This window comes from Phyllobates terribilis, unplaced genomic scaffold (genome assembly GCF_046119375.1).
Source record: "Phyllobates terribilis strain yellow unplaced genomic scaffold, ASM4611937v1 Scaffold_1__5_contigs__length_1240528914, whole genome shotgun sequence".
Classification (NCBI taxonomy): Eukaryota; Metazoa; Chordata; class Amphibia; order Anura; family Dendrobatidae; genus Phyllobates; species Phyllobates terribilis.
Window position 1 is genome coordinate 975,596,890 of NW_027362761.1, and position 16,489 is coordinate 975,613,378.

Consider the following 16,489-nt stretch of genomic DNA (forward strand, 5'->3'; position numbering starts at 1 on the left):
TAGTGGCGTACGCCGACGACGTTTCCCTTTTTGTATCCTCGAGAGAGGAGGCAGACTGGGTCATGTCTGAGGTTGAGCGCTACTCTGTGGCATCTGGGTCCATGATCAACTGGGATAAGTGTGAGAGTCTCTGGCTGGGAGGGGGAGATCCTAGTTTTGATCTCCCAGACACCCTTCCAGGGCCTCAGGCCACAGCAAAAATTTTAGGCATCAGTTTCGGCCCGGGGGACTATCCCCAGCAAAACTGGGAGGGCAGACTTAAGATTGCCGCCCAGAAGGTGGATCAGTGGAAGGGTTGGTCCTTGACCCTGAGGGAAAGGGTTAACCTGGCCAAGGGGTATTTGCTCCCTTTATTAATATACCTGGGCAGCGTCTGCATCTTGCCAGAACCTCTTTGGACACGGGTCTACAACCTGTTCTTCCAACTATTATGGGGGAATAGGCTGAACCTAATAAAGAGGGAGGTCACGTATCGCACGAGGAGACTAGGAGGGTTGGGTATGGTCAACCCAGTGGTGTTTCTAGTAAACACCTTTCTTAAGGCAAACATCGCCAACCTCTGGTTAGAGAGGGCTCCTCCGTGGGTATTCTCCTGTAGGGGGTGGTTTCGGCCTTTCTTCCAGCAATGGGAGACAGGAGGGCGGGTGAAGGACCTTCGCACGCCTCATGGGCATCTTCCGGCTTATGCTACCCTGGTTGTGAAGGTGATCCGCCGGTGGGGTCTGGGAGTGTGGGAGATCAGGACCTTGTCAAGGAGGTTACTTGACAATAGGGTTCTGTTGACCCACTTCCAGAAGCCCCTGGCCCTCAAGGATTGCCCAAGCCGGGATCTGGAGGTGGGGCTCAGGTTATTAAACTCTAAGCGGATCCCCTTGAAGTTTTGGGACTTGGCTTGGCGCTGCTTCCATGGGAGACTGTATGGGAGGGACAACCTGAAGTACAGGAACTCTGATGACCGGGATTGTCCCCGCGAGGAGTGTGGCGACATGCTTGAAAGCATGGAGCACTTCCTGCTTCGGTGTCCTTTTAATACAGAGGTCTACAAGAGGGTGGGTGCTTCCATTGGCTGGCCCAGGCTGGCAGGCCTTTCCTATGCGGAGTGGGCCTATGGGGCATTCAGATCCCTTGGTGGCCGAGATCGGGGCACTGTTTTCTTAGTTAGCTTAGTGACTAGGTTTTACACGTGGAACGCACAGTGTTTAGTGTCCACCCAGCAGAAAGTCCTCCCCCGGGAAGAGGTGATTAGGAACATCCTGGGTGACCTGGCAAAAGTGCGCTCACTGGAGTATGAGAGGCTGGGTGCAGGGAGGGCTTCCCTTCTATGGAGGGGGTTCTCATTTAATGTGCCCTAGGGAGAGTTAGGGTATGTGTGTCTGTGATAGGGTTAGTTTAGTCCCTTTCTATATTTTATATTTATTTGTAGGGTCAGATGGATATGTAGGGTCAGGGAGGGACAGACAGGGACAGTCTTTAGGGATAGGTAGTTAGCATTAGGTTGGTAGTGAGGGTCAGAGAGGGACAGGTAGGGAAAGATTGGTAGGGCGGTAGGGACAGGTTTTTCTTTTTCTTTAATAGGGAGGGACAGGCTGTTTGTGTGTTAGATTAGGGTGAGAGCCTCAGTAGTCTCCAGTTTCCTGGTGGTGGGCTGCTCCCCTCACATTGTAGTTTTTTGTTTTACAGTATCAGAATGTGAATATAGGGCTTGGAAGCACTGAACTTGGGTCTGATCTTTTGGTACATGGTTAGTGGTCTTATGGTTAAGTTGTTATGTCATGTAGGTATATGGTTAGTCTTTGTTATATTGTTATTATGTTGTGTATTGTTGTTACTGTTGTGTTGTGTACTGTATATAAATTATGTATTATGTATGTGTATTGTGCGTGTGGGGGGGTTAGTTTAGGTTGGGTGGGGGGCTTTAGGGGGGTGGGGGGTAGGTGTTGTAAAAGAAGGTTTTTGTGAGGAATTTTGGACGTCCTGCGGGATGCCAGAAAAGGCTAAAGGCCCCGTCACACTAAGCGATGCAGCAGCGATCCCGACAACGATACGACCTGTCAGGGATCGTTGCTGCATCGCTAATACATCGCTGGTGAGCTGTCAAACAGGCAGGCTCCCCAGCGATCAGGGGAGCAACGATATCGTGGAAAGAATCGTTCCACGATGTCCTGCTCCCGTTACCAGCCTGCTGCAAGCAGGAGCAGGCTGGTAACTATGGTAAACATCGGGTTACTAAGTGCGCGTGTGCCCCTAGTAACCCGCTGTTTACCATGGATACCACTCTGCTACCGTGAGCTGGAGCCTCCGCTCACCGTAGCAGAGTGGTATCTATGGTAAACAGCGGGTTACTAAGTGCGCGCGTGCCCCTAGTAACCCGATGTTTACCATGGTTACCAGCCAGATCGTTGGTCCCGCTGGTCACACACAGCGATGTGTGCTGGCCAGCGGGAGGCCAACGACCAAAAAATGGTCCAGGACACTTTGCAACGATCAGCGACCTCACAGCAGGGGCCTGATCGTTGCAAAGTGTCACACATAGCGACATCGCTGGTGAGGTCGCTGGTGAGTCACCAAAACCGTGACACAGCAGCGATCTCGCTAGCGATATCGCTTAGTGTGACGGGGCCTTAAATGACCTTTATGTGTAGGCCACAAACTTTCGTGGTTACCTTGTTGTGATAAGGCCACAGACTTTAGTGGGACCTTGGGTGTTAAAAAAAAAATGGTGGTGGGGGAAAAAAAAAAAAAAAAAGTGTGTTATAGAGTGGGTTAAGTTTTGGCCAGGTGGCCTATATTTTGATTTTTGGCGATGGGCCAGTTTATTTTTAGTTTTCCTTTTTAGGGGGTTAGGTGTAAATGTGCAGGTGTGAGTGGGAAGAGTGTTGGGGGTCAAGTATACTTCAGGGCAGGAAGAGGGTGTGTTAGGGTCTTCCCTTGCTGGGGGGTCTCCTACAGAGACATTTTTGTGTGGACATTTCTGTGTCGTACGTTAATTTATTGGACTCTACATAATTTTGGGATTTGGGGCAGTGTTTTGCTGGGGTTTTTGTTTCTTATTGTATAATGTTTGTATTTGTGTTGTGTATCTGTGTTTTTGTAATTTTCTAATAAAAAGAGTTCCAGTTCTGTCTGTTGCAGTTCCCTACAGGAAGTGGTGGAGGCGGAGCCTGCCGTGTGCTGTGTGCAGTGTGCTTCCTGGACTGTTTGGCTGTGTTTGGAGAGAGCTCCTGGGAAGGGAGGTTTTTTTTTTTCCATCTGGGACTTTTTGTCTGCCCCCTTCCCAGGAAAGAGGGCTCAAAGTGGGACTGGCCTCTGGGGCTGGGCCCCCGGCTCCCACCTCCCGGTCCAAGCTGGTGGGGGGTGGGAGGAACACCAAGCCGGCTAAGGCTACAAGATCTGGCCAAGACAGCAGGGGTTCCAGCATGAGGACCCGGAGGACCCCCGAGGCTATGACCGTGGCGGCTCCTCCCTCTGGAGGTAGGTCGAGTGCCAGCAGAGGTGCTGCAGCGGTGCCCCCTGATTGGGGTACCAAGGTGTCGAGGGAGGCAACCGTCACCTATGCCTCCCGTGTCCATGCGCACCTCTGCGAGTATGAGGACACCTCTAAAAAGCTGAGTTCCTTCTGGGGGGAGTTGAGGGTAGCTCAGGAGAGGTCCGAGAGGGCCTCTGGCAGCAAGAAGCCTGAGCTATCCGCCGCGGTCCGGAAAATCAAACGGGCCTTTGAAAGCTAGAGGACCGCAGAGGCACCATATTGGCGGGCAGTGGACCCTTTCGGGAGAAGCTGATGAACGATGACCGGTTCAGAGCCATGACCGGTCGGGCTCTGGAGGGGTCGCAGGGCCCCGGCCAGGCGGTGGAGGAGGAAGAGGCATGCGTGGAGGAGGTTGCACCCTACCCACTGCCTGATGGCCTGGTAAATGATCTCCAGGCATCGCATAGCGGGATAGCCCCTGAGCAGATGGCTCTCCCGTCTGATTCTAGCCCTTCAGAGGGCAGCGGGAGCGAGGGGGAGGATGAGGAGGATGGGAGTAGCAGCAGTGAGGGGGGCTGCCTTATCATGCAGCAGATCCAGCAGATCGAGTTCCCGGTACGTTTTGGTCAACTTATGTTCGGGGATGAGATCTGCGATGATGAGGCACCCGGGAGGGGGACGAAGAGAAAAGCAAAATAAAAAAAGAAAACATCTATTGCACATAAATTTGTGTATGTCCCCCTCTCTGGGGCACCCCTGTCCCGTTGTGCGGCACCCGCCACCCACCCCGGCTTGGACTCTGTTGTGGGTCCACAGCGAGGGAGCGGGGAGAATATAGGCCATGGCACGCAGAGCGCTGCCTCTGTTTGTGGTAATAGAGGCAGTGGGTCAGAGGTGTCTGATATTGAGCATGGCACGGAGGGCGGCCCGGCGGTGGGTGTTATCAGTGGTGGTGCTCGTGCTGGATCCCCTGTAAGAGGGGGGTCTGGCCTGGCACCTGTTGCGCCTGCTGGCATGCAGGGGGCGGCGTGTACATCTGCCGCTGCCTCCTGCGCTGCCGGCGGCGCACCGACAGCCGGGGCCGCATCTCCGGCGGCGTGTGCTGGGGTGTCTGGGTCCCTCACACACGGATCCACTAAAAAATCTGGATCACTTTTAGGGACCCAGAGACCTGTTAAGGTGAAGGGCACGGGGCCTGCGGCTCTGGCAGAGCCGGCTCATAAGCGTAAGGTGGGGCTTGCTCCCCTGGCAAAATCCGCGGCGAGGTCGGGGCCCCCTGCGCAGGGGCCCAGTAATGGGTCAGCGCTGGGGGCTCCACCGCCGCTGGGTGCCGAGGGGGAGTGGCCTAGCCTGGGGCCGGCCGTCGGAGCTGGGGTGGCCAGGCTGTTTGTGGTGAAGGGTGTGACGGTAGGGGGTGCTATGCCCCTGAGAGCTGGTGCCGCTGGTCCAGGGGCCCCTGTGAGTAGACTCGGTTCTGGGTCGGCTTCGGGGGTCCCGGCGCGGCCGGCTTCGGGGGGCGTGGCCTCCCAGCCGTCCACGGTGCCAGTGGGAGTGGCCTCTGGGGCCCCCACCGTGCTGCCTGGTGTGGGGGGCGTGGCCTCTCTGTCACCCACGGCACCGGTGGGAGTGGCCTCTGGGACCCCTACTGTGCTGCCTGGTGTGGGGGGCGTAGCCTCCCTGTCATCCAAGGCACCGGTGGGAGTGGCCTCTGAGGCCCCCACTGTGCTACCTGGTGCGGGGGGCGTGGCCTCACAGGCAAACCCCGCCAAATTGGGCGTGGCTCTGCCCAAAAAGGGGCGGGGCTTAGCGCTGGAAGCTGCTGGGAGCAGTAGTGCCACGGCTGCAACAGACAGCAGAGATGGTGCCTGCCTGTCGGTATCCCCTTTGCCCGTGGGCTTATCTGGGGCAGGGGCGCCGCCAAAACTGCCAGCAGCAACTGGCTCCCAAAACCCCCCGGCAGGGAAGGTGCTGCCAGCAGGTGGCAGCAGTGAAAAAACTGCAGGAAAAAAACGTTTGCAGAAAATGAAAAATTGTGACCCCAGTGTGCATGTGAGTGGGAGTGGGGTGACTGTTGACATGGATGCGGATGGCGTGGGTATGAATGTGGCTGTGGTTGAGGATACGAGTGCTGGTGTGTCTGTGGCAGGGGGTAAGAATGGTATGTCTGTGGGTAGTGGGGGGGAGTGGGGACGGGGCTGGTCCATCTGCCCCCCCGGCTGCTGGTCCCCGGAGTTTTGCGGGGGTAATAGCTGGGGCCTCGGGGTCTTCTAGGGGGGCTTCCTCACCTCTGGACCTCAGGGATGGTGACTTGCGATGCCGTTTCCTGGAGGCCCTCAAAACGGGAGAACGGACGATCCAGGTAGAGGGAAGAGAGGTGGACCTGGCCTTTTGGCTGGATAGACACGGCCTGGCCGCCTTCCAAGATAAAAGGGAGGAGGAGACAGCGTGGTCCCTCCCGACAGCCGGGCAGGGGGTGGCCAGGAGGAATGTAGTCCGTCTTCGGTGGAGGGGCAGTGAAGCGTGCCCGCCAAGAGCGAGGGTCGTGGAGCTCCTCCTGAAGATGAACTTCAGGGCAACTGACATCTTTGCCCTGATCCATCCTTTTGGTACCCCCATCTTCGACATCAGCTTTGTTCGACCGGAGGGCCTAGAGCTTTTCTGGTCGAATTTTGAACTGGTGAAGGGGGAGCCCGGCTGGCGAGACTTTGCCGTGCAGGCGGTGTCTCGCAAGAGCGGAGTAAAGAGAGTGACCATTCTAACCAATAACGAGTCACTCTCTGGTATTGACATTGTGACGTGGCTTTCTCGCTATGGGGAGGTCACGGACGTCCCAAAGAAAAACAGGGACGAGTTTGGTATTTGGTCAGGGGGCTGGACCTTCATGATGAGGTTGAAGGTCTCAGGTGGTACTGTCACCCACATCCCTTCCTCAGCATTTCTGGGGAGGGACAGGATCCTGATCTTCTACCAGGGGCAACCGAAGGTCTGCCACAGGTGCGGTGATCCCCGTCACTTCAGCGCGGGCTGCAAGGTGCAGAAATGTGCGTTGTGTGGCTGGGTAGGTCATCTTGCCGCGGCCTGTGGTGACATTAGGTGTCATCTGTGTGGTGACCTAGGTCACCCGTATAGCCGCTGCCCCCGCTCCGTTTCTAATGCCGTCTCTGCTCAGGCAGGGGAGAGCCGTGGGGGGGTCCCCGGTGGTGCATCCTCTGCTGGAGCTGGAGATGGGGGCGGGAGAGGAGCTGAGGGGCCAGTGAGGGAAGGCGAGGCCAGTTCATCTGCCCACCAGTGGCAACAGGTGAGGCGCCGTGGGGGTAGGGGGCAGGATAAGCCTCAGGCAACTGGAGTGATGTCTGTCCCCACCCCAGAAGCGGCAGCCGGAGCCCCTGAGGCCCTGGGGGAGGAGGCGGTGAACGAGGAGATCAGGAGGATGGAGAGGGAGGAGGTGGCTGCTTCTGATGATTCCTCCCAGTATGAAAGTCTGGACGTGGAGCATCCTAAAAAATCAGGTGACAGTAAGGCCAGTAAGAGTCGGAGGAGGAGGAACCGAAAAGGGGCAGAAACATCTAAAGCCCCCCCCCTGGCCACTAAGGTGCCTACGGAAGGTCTCACCGGCTCACCTCTGATCCCCCTCTCCAACCGGTTCCATGCCCTCGATGACTCTGCTGTGTCGGAGGTCGGGGGCGAGGGACCGGCGGTAACATCTGAGGTGCCTTCAGGGAGCGGCGGGGTCCATCCTCCGGGGGGCTCACTTTCCTCTGGGGGGGGGACTGCCCCGGGGTCCAGAGGTGAGGAACCCAGTACTGGGAAGGAGATGTCAACAACCATGGACACCTCGGTGTCACTAAAGAGGAGGGGAGAGTCTGGCTCCTCCTCTGAAGGTGAGAGGAGAAAATCGGGGGGTACGGTCAAAAAGAAGGCCGTCTAACTCAATCACCCATGATGGCGGAACCTACCCCGTTGACTCTGGCGTCGATTAATGTCGCCAGTATAAAGTCAGATACGGCCAGATTTATGGCCTTTGATTTTTTCAACCGAGTTGAGGCTGACATTTTATTTTTGCAGGAGACCAGACTAACGGACATGGGGGCCATTTACAAAGCAAGGAGGGAGTGGAGGTGCGGGCCCTCATACTGGTCTCTTGCGGCCGAGCCGTATAGCGGGGTAGCTGTCCTTTTTAAGGCCGCTTCAATGGAATGCAGATGGGTGATCGAGGTAGAAATGGGGAGGTGCTTGGTCCTTGACGTCTTCATGGGGGGACAGGAGCTCCGGCTCATTAACATCTATGGTCCACAGTCAGAGTGGGACCGTAAATGTCTCTTCCTGAAGATCAAGCCCTATCTTTTTACCAGCCGGCAGGTGGTCTTCGGTGGGGACTTTAATACTATAACTAGATCCCGCGATAGGGGAGGCCCCGGAGACCGAAGGCTGGCTTTTGATAGCAATACTCTTAATAGCATAGCAAGCGAAGCTCGCCTGGTGGATGTCCACATCCGGCACACCCCAGGTCACGGGGGTTTCACCTTTCATAGGGGTAGTTGTAGGTCTAGGATAGATAGGTTTTTTTTAAAGGAGGAAGCCGTCTCTTCTGCAGTGTCCGCTGTTGAGGTGGAATTCTCCGATCACTGTTTCATTTTCTTTTCCTTGAATGTTGCAGAGACTCCCCGGATAGGGAGAGGCCTATGGAAGCTGAAATCGTCCCTGTTGGAAGAGGCGGATGTAAGACAATCCTTTGAGCAATTTCTTCAGAGCCAGGTACCTCTCTTGGGTCTCTGTAGCAGTAAGTCTGAGTGGTGGGAGATCTTCAAAACAAGGGTTGCGGGGTTCTTCCGTCAGCTCTCGAGCCTCAGAGGCCTGAACAGGTACCGCCTGTATCGGGAGCTGGGGAGGAAACTCGAGCAGCTCGTCTCGACTGGAGGGGACCGTGAGGAAATCTCCAGGGTGAAGGCCTTGCTGAAGGGGTGCCAGTATGATAGGCACACATCCTTAGTTTTTGAGAGGGATTTCGGGAGGTACCGCTCGCCCGACCCCTACAGGAACTGCAGGATGTCAGTGAGTTGCAAGATGGTAACAGGACTGATCGACAGTACGGGTTCCCTGAACAGATCCAAATCAGGGATCCTGGAGGTGGTCAGATCCTTCTACTCGCACCTCTTGGGAAGGAGGGATCCAGATCGGGATGAGATGTCGGCTTTCCTGGCTGAAACCATCCCTGAGCCAGGGGATGACCCCTCTCTTCATGTTTTGGCAGAAGCAATCAGGGAAGAGGAAGTGAGACGGGCCATTGATGGGCTCCAGCCCAAAAAATCGCCCGGTCCGGATGGCTTAACATCCGAGTTTTACAGGACTTTTAGGTACTCTTTGGTCCCCCTCATGACTGAGGTTTTTAATGAATGTCTCTCCTCGGACATTCTGCCCGGTTCAATGAGGAAGTCCGCCCTGATTATTCTGTCGAAGGGTAAAGACTCATCCCGTATTGAGAATTGGCGTCCCATAGCGCTTCTCAATACGGACCGAAAGGTTCTGGCAAAGGTGCTTTTTAATCGGTTGGTGAAGTTTGCACCCCGGCTCCTTTCGGGGGCCCAGCACTGCTCTGTTCCAGGCCGCAGTACTTTTAGTGCTGTGCTCGGTGTCCGAGAGGCAGTGGAGCAGGGCAGGGCAGGTCACTGGAAGGGGTACTTGCTGTCCTTAGACCAAGCGAAGGCCTTTGACCGGGTTAACCATGAGTACCTCTGGTCCGTCCTTCTGAGGTATGGTCTGCCTGGGAGGTTTGTTGATTCGTTGAGAGTATTATACAATGGGGCAGAGACTTTTCCGCTTGTGAACGGTTGGGTCGGATCCCCTTTTGAGGTGAGGTCTGGTGTCCGCCAAGGCTGTCCTCTGAGCCCACTGTTATACGTGTTCGCGATCGACCCCTTTTTAAGGAGAGTGGAGCGCGGACCGTTGGTGGGAGTCGGGATGGACCGGGCGGAGCCAGAGGCCACCTTGAGGGTAGTGGCGTACGCCGACGACGTTTCCCTCTTTGTATCCTTGAGAGAGGAGGCAGACTGGGTCATGTCTGAGGTTGAGCGCTACTCGGTGGCATCTGGGTCCATGATCAACCGGGATAAGTGTGAGGGTCTCTGGCTGGGAGGGGGAGATCCAAGTTTTGATCTCCCGGACACCCTTCCAGGGCCTCAGGCCACAGCAACAAATTTTAGGCATCAGTTTCGGCCCGGGGGACTATCCCCAGCAAAACTGGGACGGCAGACTTAAGATTGCCGCCCAGAAGGTGGATCAGTGGAAGGGTTGGTCCTTGACCCTGAGGGAAAGGGTTAACCTGGCCAAGGGGTTTTTGCTCCCTTTATTAATATACCTGGGCAGCGTCTGCATCTTGCCAGAGCCTCTTTGGACGTGGGTCTACAGCCTGTTCTTCCAACTATTATGGGGGAATAGGCTGAACCTAATCAAGAGGGAGGTCACGTACCGCACGAGGAGACTAGGAGGGTTGGGTATGGTCAACCCAGTGGTGTTTCTAGTAAACACCTTTCTTAAGGCAAACATCGCCAACCTCTGGTTAGAGAGGGCTCCTCCGTGGGTATTCTCCTGTAGGGGGTGGTTTCGGCCTTTCTTCCAGCAATGGGAGACAGGAGGGCGGGTGAGGGACCTTCGCACGCCTCATGGGCATCTTCCGGCTTATGCTACCCTGGTTGTGAAGGTGATCCGCCGGTGGGGTCTGGGAGTGTGGGAGATCAGGACCTTGTCAAGGAGGTTACTTGACAATAGGGTTCTGTTGACCCACTTCCAGAAGCCCCTGGCCCTCAAGGATTGCCCAAGCCGGGATCTAGAGGTGGGGCTCGGGTTATTAAACTCTAAGCAGATCCCCTTGAAGTTTTGGGACTTGGCTTGGCGCTGCTTCCATGGGAGACTGTATGTGAGGGACAACCTGAAGTACAGGAACTCTTTAGACCAGGATTGTCCCCGCGAGGAGTGTGGCGGCATGCTTGAAAGCATGGAGCACTTCCTGCTTCGGTGTCCTTTTAATACAGAGGTCTACAAGAGGGTGGGTGCTTCCATTGGCTGGCCCAGGCTGGCAAGCCTTTCCTATGCGGAGTGGGCCTATGGGGCATTCAGGTCCCTTGGTGGTCGAGATCGGGGCACTGTTTTCTTAGTTAGCTTAGTGACTAGGTTTTACACGTGGAACGCACAGTGTTTAGTGTCCACCCAGCAGAAAGTCCTCCCCCGGGAAGAGGTGATTAGGAACATCCTGGGTGACCTGGCAAAAGTGCGCTCACTGGAGTATGAGAGGCTGGGTGCAGGGAGGGCTTCCCTTCTATGGAGGGGGTTCTCATTTAATGTGCCCTAGGGAGAGTTAGGGTATGTGTGTCTGTGATAGGGTTAGTTTAGTCCCTTTCTATATTTTATATTTATTTGTAGGGTCAGATGGATGTGTAGGGTCAGGGAGGGACAGACAGGGACAGTCTTTAGGGATAGGTAGTTAGCATTAGGTTGGTAGTGAGGGTCAGAGAGGGACAGGTAGGGAAAGATTGGTAGGGCGGTAGGGACAGGTTTTTCTTTTTCTTTAATAGGGAGGGACAGGCTGTTTGTGTGTTAGATTAGGGTGAGAGCCTCGGTAGTCTCCAGTTTCCTGGTGGTGGGCTGCTCCCCTCACATTGTAGTTTTTTGTTTTACAGTATCAGAATGTGAATATAGGGCTTGGAAGCACTGAACTTGGGTCTGATCTTTTGGTACATGGTTAGTGGTTTTATGGTTAAGTTGTTATGTCATGTAGGTATATGGTTAGTCTTTGTTATATTGTTATTGTTATGCTGTGTATTGTTGTTACTGTTATGTTGTGTACTGTATATAAATTATGTATGCGTATTGTGCGTGTGGGGGGGGGTAGTTTAGGTTGGGTGGGGGGCTTTAGGGGGGTGGAGGGAGGTGTTGTGGTGATTTTGTGTGGAAAATTGGACGTCCTGCGGGATGCCAGAAAAGGCAAAAGGACCTTTTTTTTTTGTGTAGGCCACAAACTTTCGTGGTACCTTGCTTTGATGAGGTCACAGACTTTCGTGGGACCTTGGGTGTTTTCAAAAATGGTGGTGGGGAAAAAAAACAAAAAAAAAAATACAAAAACAACAAAAAAAAAAAATGTTTGCTGTGTATTAAGCTTTCGGCCAGGTGGCCTATTTCTTTAAGTTTTTGGCAGTGGGCCAGTTTTGTTGTTTCTTTTGGGGGTTAGGTATGAATGTGATTGAATGTTGGAAGGGTTTTTTCTGGATAAATAAAAAAAAAGAGGTTAAGGTCTTCCCTTGCTGGGGGGAATAAGGATTTTGGGAAAGTATGGACATTTTATGTTTTATGCTGGACATTTTTGCTTTATATTTAGTGGACATTATAATTTTGGACTTGTTTGTGTTTTGTTGGGGTTTTGCATCTTGTTCTTTGTGTAGTGGGTATTTATGGTTTATATTTTTATAATAAAATAGAGTTCCAGTTCTGTCTGCTGGTACTTCTACAGATATTTGTAGAAATAGCCCCAGGTATCAGGGGCCAGGAATATATATTTTTTTATTTTAATCCTGATTATTTGCTTATAAAGCAATCCAGAGAACACCGTTTTTCTGCGCCATTTGCTTTGCAGAATACAGCCAGGTCCTTTCCATATTACAGCGCTAAAAATCCAGCTATTTAAAACTGTGGTTTGTCCCTCACACGGATCACATATAATTGCGCTGAAAATACTGCCATTTCTGGCCTCCAGTAAAAATTTGTTTCAGTGTGTCAGCGAAGCTATTGACACCAGTTTGCTGTTAAAAATAGTTACCTACAGGCCAGCTATTTAAAACTGTGGTTTGTCCGTCACACGGATCACATATAATTGCGCTGAAAATTCTGCCATTTCTGGCCTCCATTTAAATTTTGTTGCAGTGTGTCAGCGAACTTATTGACACGAGGTTGGCGCTGTTAAAAATAGTTACCTTCAGGCCAGCTATTTAAAACTGTGGTTTGTCCGACACATGGATCACATATAAGTTTGCTCCAAATTCAGCCATTTGTAGTGAGCGTGGAAGATATTGTCCTCCCTTTAAAATGGGAAAGGCCGTGGGAACTGGGCGTGATGGTAATGGTGATGGTGCATGCAGAAGCCAAGGCCGTGGGCAAGCTGAAATTGTGCCACAGCAAACACCCACATCTTCTCTCTCGACCTTCTTGTCCCAATTAATAGGGGACCGCAGAACACCACTATTGAACACAGAGCAGTGTGAAAAGGTTATTTGTTGGATAGCAGATAATGCTTCCAGTTACTTAGCCACCACCACCACCCTTTCTTCCACACGGTCAAGTCTCAGTAGCCGTGAGTCTGGACCGCATATTCCTCACCCTGATCCTCCTTCCTCCCACCATGCTGAGTGCCCGGAGACAACTGATCCCACACTTGGACACTCCGAAGAGCTGTTAACTTTTCTATTTATAGATTCAGGCCTCTCACCTGGTCCACTTGAAGTGGGGCAAGAGGAGATCGCATATAGCGATGCCCAAATATTTGAGCAGCCAAGGTCATATGAAGGCGATGGTGGGAAAGTGTCACAAGAAGTGGACGATGATGAGATACAATTGCCAGAAAGTCAGGAGGAGAACCAGGGTGCGGAAGTAGAAGAAGAGGTGGTGAATGATATAGTAACTGACCCAACCTGGCAGGGGGACATGCAGATCGAAGACAGCAGCACACAGAGGGAGGGAGGCAGAGCACCCCAACAGGCAGGAATAAGCAGTGTGGTGGCCGCAGACAGAAGGCGGGCAACCATTCCCCGTAACACCAACACGACGGAAGTTGCCAGTACAACTGGTTGTTTTTTAAAGACTCTGCTGATAACCCCAAAAAGGCCACTTGCACCACCTGCCAGGCCAGCATCAGCAGGGGTAGTAAAACTACCAGCCTGACCACCACCAGCATGATCAGGCACATGGCAGCAAAGCACCCGACTTTGTGGGCCGAACCCCAGGGTCCATGAACAGTGTCTGTGGGTGACACCACTGCTTCTTCCACTGTTGTGCGTGCAAGCCAATCCCCTGTCCATAGTGCATGTGAAGATGCCACCTGCCCGGCACCTGTCATTGCACACTCTCAACTAGCACCATCAGCAAGCACGTCCTACTTCCAGCGAAGCGTTCAGTTGTCCATACTCCAGTCCTTGGCACGCAAACGCAAAGACGCAGCCAACGCCCCACAGGCCACACTACTAAATTCCCACATTTCTCGACTGTTTGCGCTCAAAATTTTGCCTTTTAGGCTTGAGGAGACAGAAGCTTTCCGCAACCTGAAGGCAGCGGCCGTCCCTCGGTAGTCGGTCCCCAGCCACCACTATTTCTCCCGGTGTGCCGTCCCCACTTTACACAAGCACGTGTCCCACAACATTAGCCATGTCCTTAACAATGCAGTTACTGGGAAAGTCCACCTAACCACGGACACATGGACAAGTGCTTGTGGGCAGGGATGGTACATCTCGCTGATGGCACACTGGGTTAACATAGTGGAAGCCGGGACCCAGTCAGACCTTGGGACGGAACACATCCTCCTGACGCCGAGTATTGTGGGCCCTAGGTCAATCAGGGTTGCCCCCACAGTCTACAGCTCCTGCACCTAATCCTCCTCAGCCTCCTCCTTCTCCACTTCAGCCTCCATCTCCGAAATGACCACATCAGTCACAAACTGGAAGCACTGCAGCACTGCCTCAGCCAATCGGCAACAGGCTGTGCTGAAGCTAATATGCTTAGGTGACAAACCGCACAATGCTGAAGAGTTGTGGACAGCTCTGAAAGAGCAGGCAGATCTGTGGCTGACACTGCTGAACCTACAGCCAGGCATGGTCGTGCGTGACAATGGCTGGAACCTGGTGGCGGCTCTGAGGCGAGGCGAGCTCACACATGTACCATGCCTGGCCCATGTGCTTAACCTTGTGGTTCAGCGGTGTCTCAAAACTTACCCAGAGCTGCTTGATCTGCTTGTCAAAGTACGCCGCCTGTGTGCCCAGTTTAGAAAGTCAGCTACAGCTTCCGCCGCCCTTGCCGTGCTTCAGCAGTGTTTGCAGCTTCCGACTCACCAACTGGTGTGTGGTGTACCCACGCGTTGGAACTGTATACTGAAGATGTTGGGAAGGATTTGTGAGCAGAAGAGGGCAGTTGTTGACTACCAGCATCAACAAGGCCGTCGGTATTCAGTTCAGACTCCACACATAAGACCTCAGGAGTGGACATGGATATCAGACATATGTACCATCCTCCAAAACTTTGAGGACGCCACCAAGATGGTGAGCGGCGATGACGCCATAATTAGTGTCATCATCCTGCTTCTCTGTCTTCTGAAATGCTCTCTGCTCACAATCAAAGAGGATGCATTGCAGGTGGAGCACGATGAGATGGAGCAAGGAACCATACAGGGTGATTACACACAGCCAAGCCTCATCTCATCCCAATGTGGATAGGATGACAATGAGGAAGAGTAGGAGGAGGAAGAACAGGAGCTAGTTTCATGCGCTATAGACAGTACTACCTGCACAACTGTCATACTGTCTGTTCAGCGTGGATGGCCTGAGGACAGGGAGGAGGAGGAGGAGAGCATGGTCAGTCGTCCTCTTGGTGAGGACATGGAAGTCTTGCCTGTTAAACTCAGCCATGCGTGCCAGACTGCTATGTTACGCTGCCTTTCCTGTGACCCTCCCATTCTCAAATTTTGGATGACAGTCATTACTAGTTGGTGACGCTTCTAGACCCATGCTACAAGGAGAGCTTTCTATCTCTTATTCCTGAGGCAGACAGGTTTATAAAAATGGGGCAGTACCAGAAGGCCCTTGTTGCAGAACTATTAAAAAAAATTCCCATCTGAAAACGCTGGCAGCAGAGGTCACAGTTCGTTGGACAACCAAGGAGTACAGGCGAGAGAGACACAATTCCAATCCAGCAGAGGCAGGGGAACACTGTCAATGCTCTGGGAGAGTTTTCTCAACCCCTCCCATTGCCCAGGCCCTGAGGCGTGGGATACTCTCACAAGGAGTGCAAAGTTTGGGAAGATGCTGAGGGAGTACCTTGCCGACCGTTCCAACGTCCTCCGTGATTCCTCTGTGCCTTATAATTATTGGGTATGCAAGCTGGACATGTGGAATGAACTGGCTCTCTACGCCTTGGAAGTCCTGGCCTGCCCTGCCGCTAGCGTTTTATCAGAGCGGGTTTTTAGTGCCGTTGGTGGAATTATAACTGATAAGCGCATCCGCCTGTCAACTGAAAATGCTGACAGGCTGACTCTTATAAAAATGAACAAGGGCTGGATTGGGCCAGACTTCTCAACACCACCGAAAGATAGCAGCGCAACATAAACTCAAATCCAGTGTCTTTTTTTGGGAAGTGTATTCCCATGCACCTTTTCACACCCACACATGGGTATACGCTTCCTGATTTTGGCTATTTGCTTTTGTCCTCCTCCTTCTCCTCATCCTCATCCTCCACCACCATATCACCAGGGTGATCGTGGTCTGTGATGCAACACCCACATAATTTTTTTAAAGGGTGTTTATGATGCTCGTTCAAAACATTTTTTATACAGTATGTTTATGTATACCCCCCAGGGTTAAATGTTTGTCAGCCCATACACTTAGTGCATGTGCATTACAAGTATAGGAGACCCGCTCCTTTCTAATGGGAAAATGTTTTTATGAGGCCCTCCTACACGTCTCTTCCAAGGGACATTGGAGTGCCTCCCAATTTTTGGCAGCCCTTGCATTCACTGCATACTCCAACTCTATGGGAGACCTACTTCCTAATAATGGGAACATTGTTTTCAGGAGGCCCTCTGACCTCCACATCTCTTTCAAGGAGCATTGGAGTACCTCCAAATTTTTGTCAGCCCTTGCATTCACTGCGTAGGCCAACACTATGGGAGAACCACTTCCTATGAATGAAAACATTGTTTTCAGGAGGCCCTCTGACCTCCACATCTCTTCCAAGGGGCATTTTAGTGCCTCCCAATTTTTGGCAACCGTTGCATTC

General features: G+C 53.0%; 1 long non-coding RNA gene across 1 annotated transcript in view; it reads right to left on the bottom strand.

The window, feature by feature from the left end:
* The window catches only part of LOC141156695 (uncharacterized), a 467,223-nt gene that overhangs the window by 77,570 nt on the left and 373,164 nt on the right, over positions 1-16,489 (bottom strand). The gene's annotated exons all lie outside the window — the stretch shown is intronic.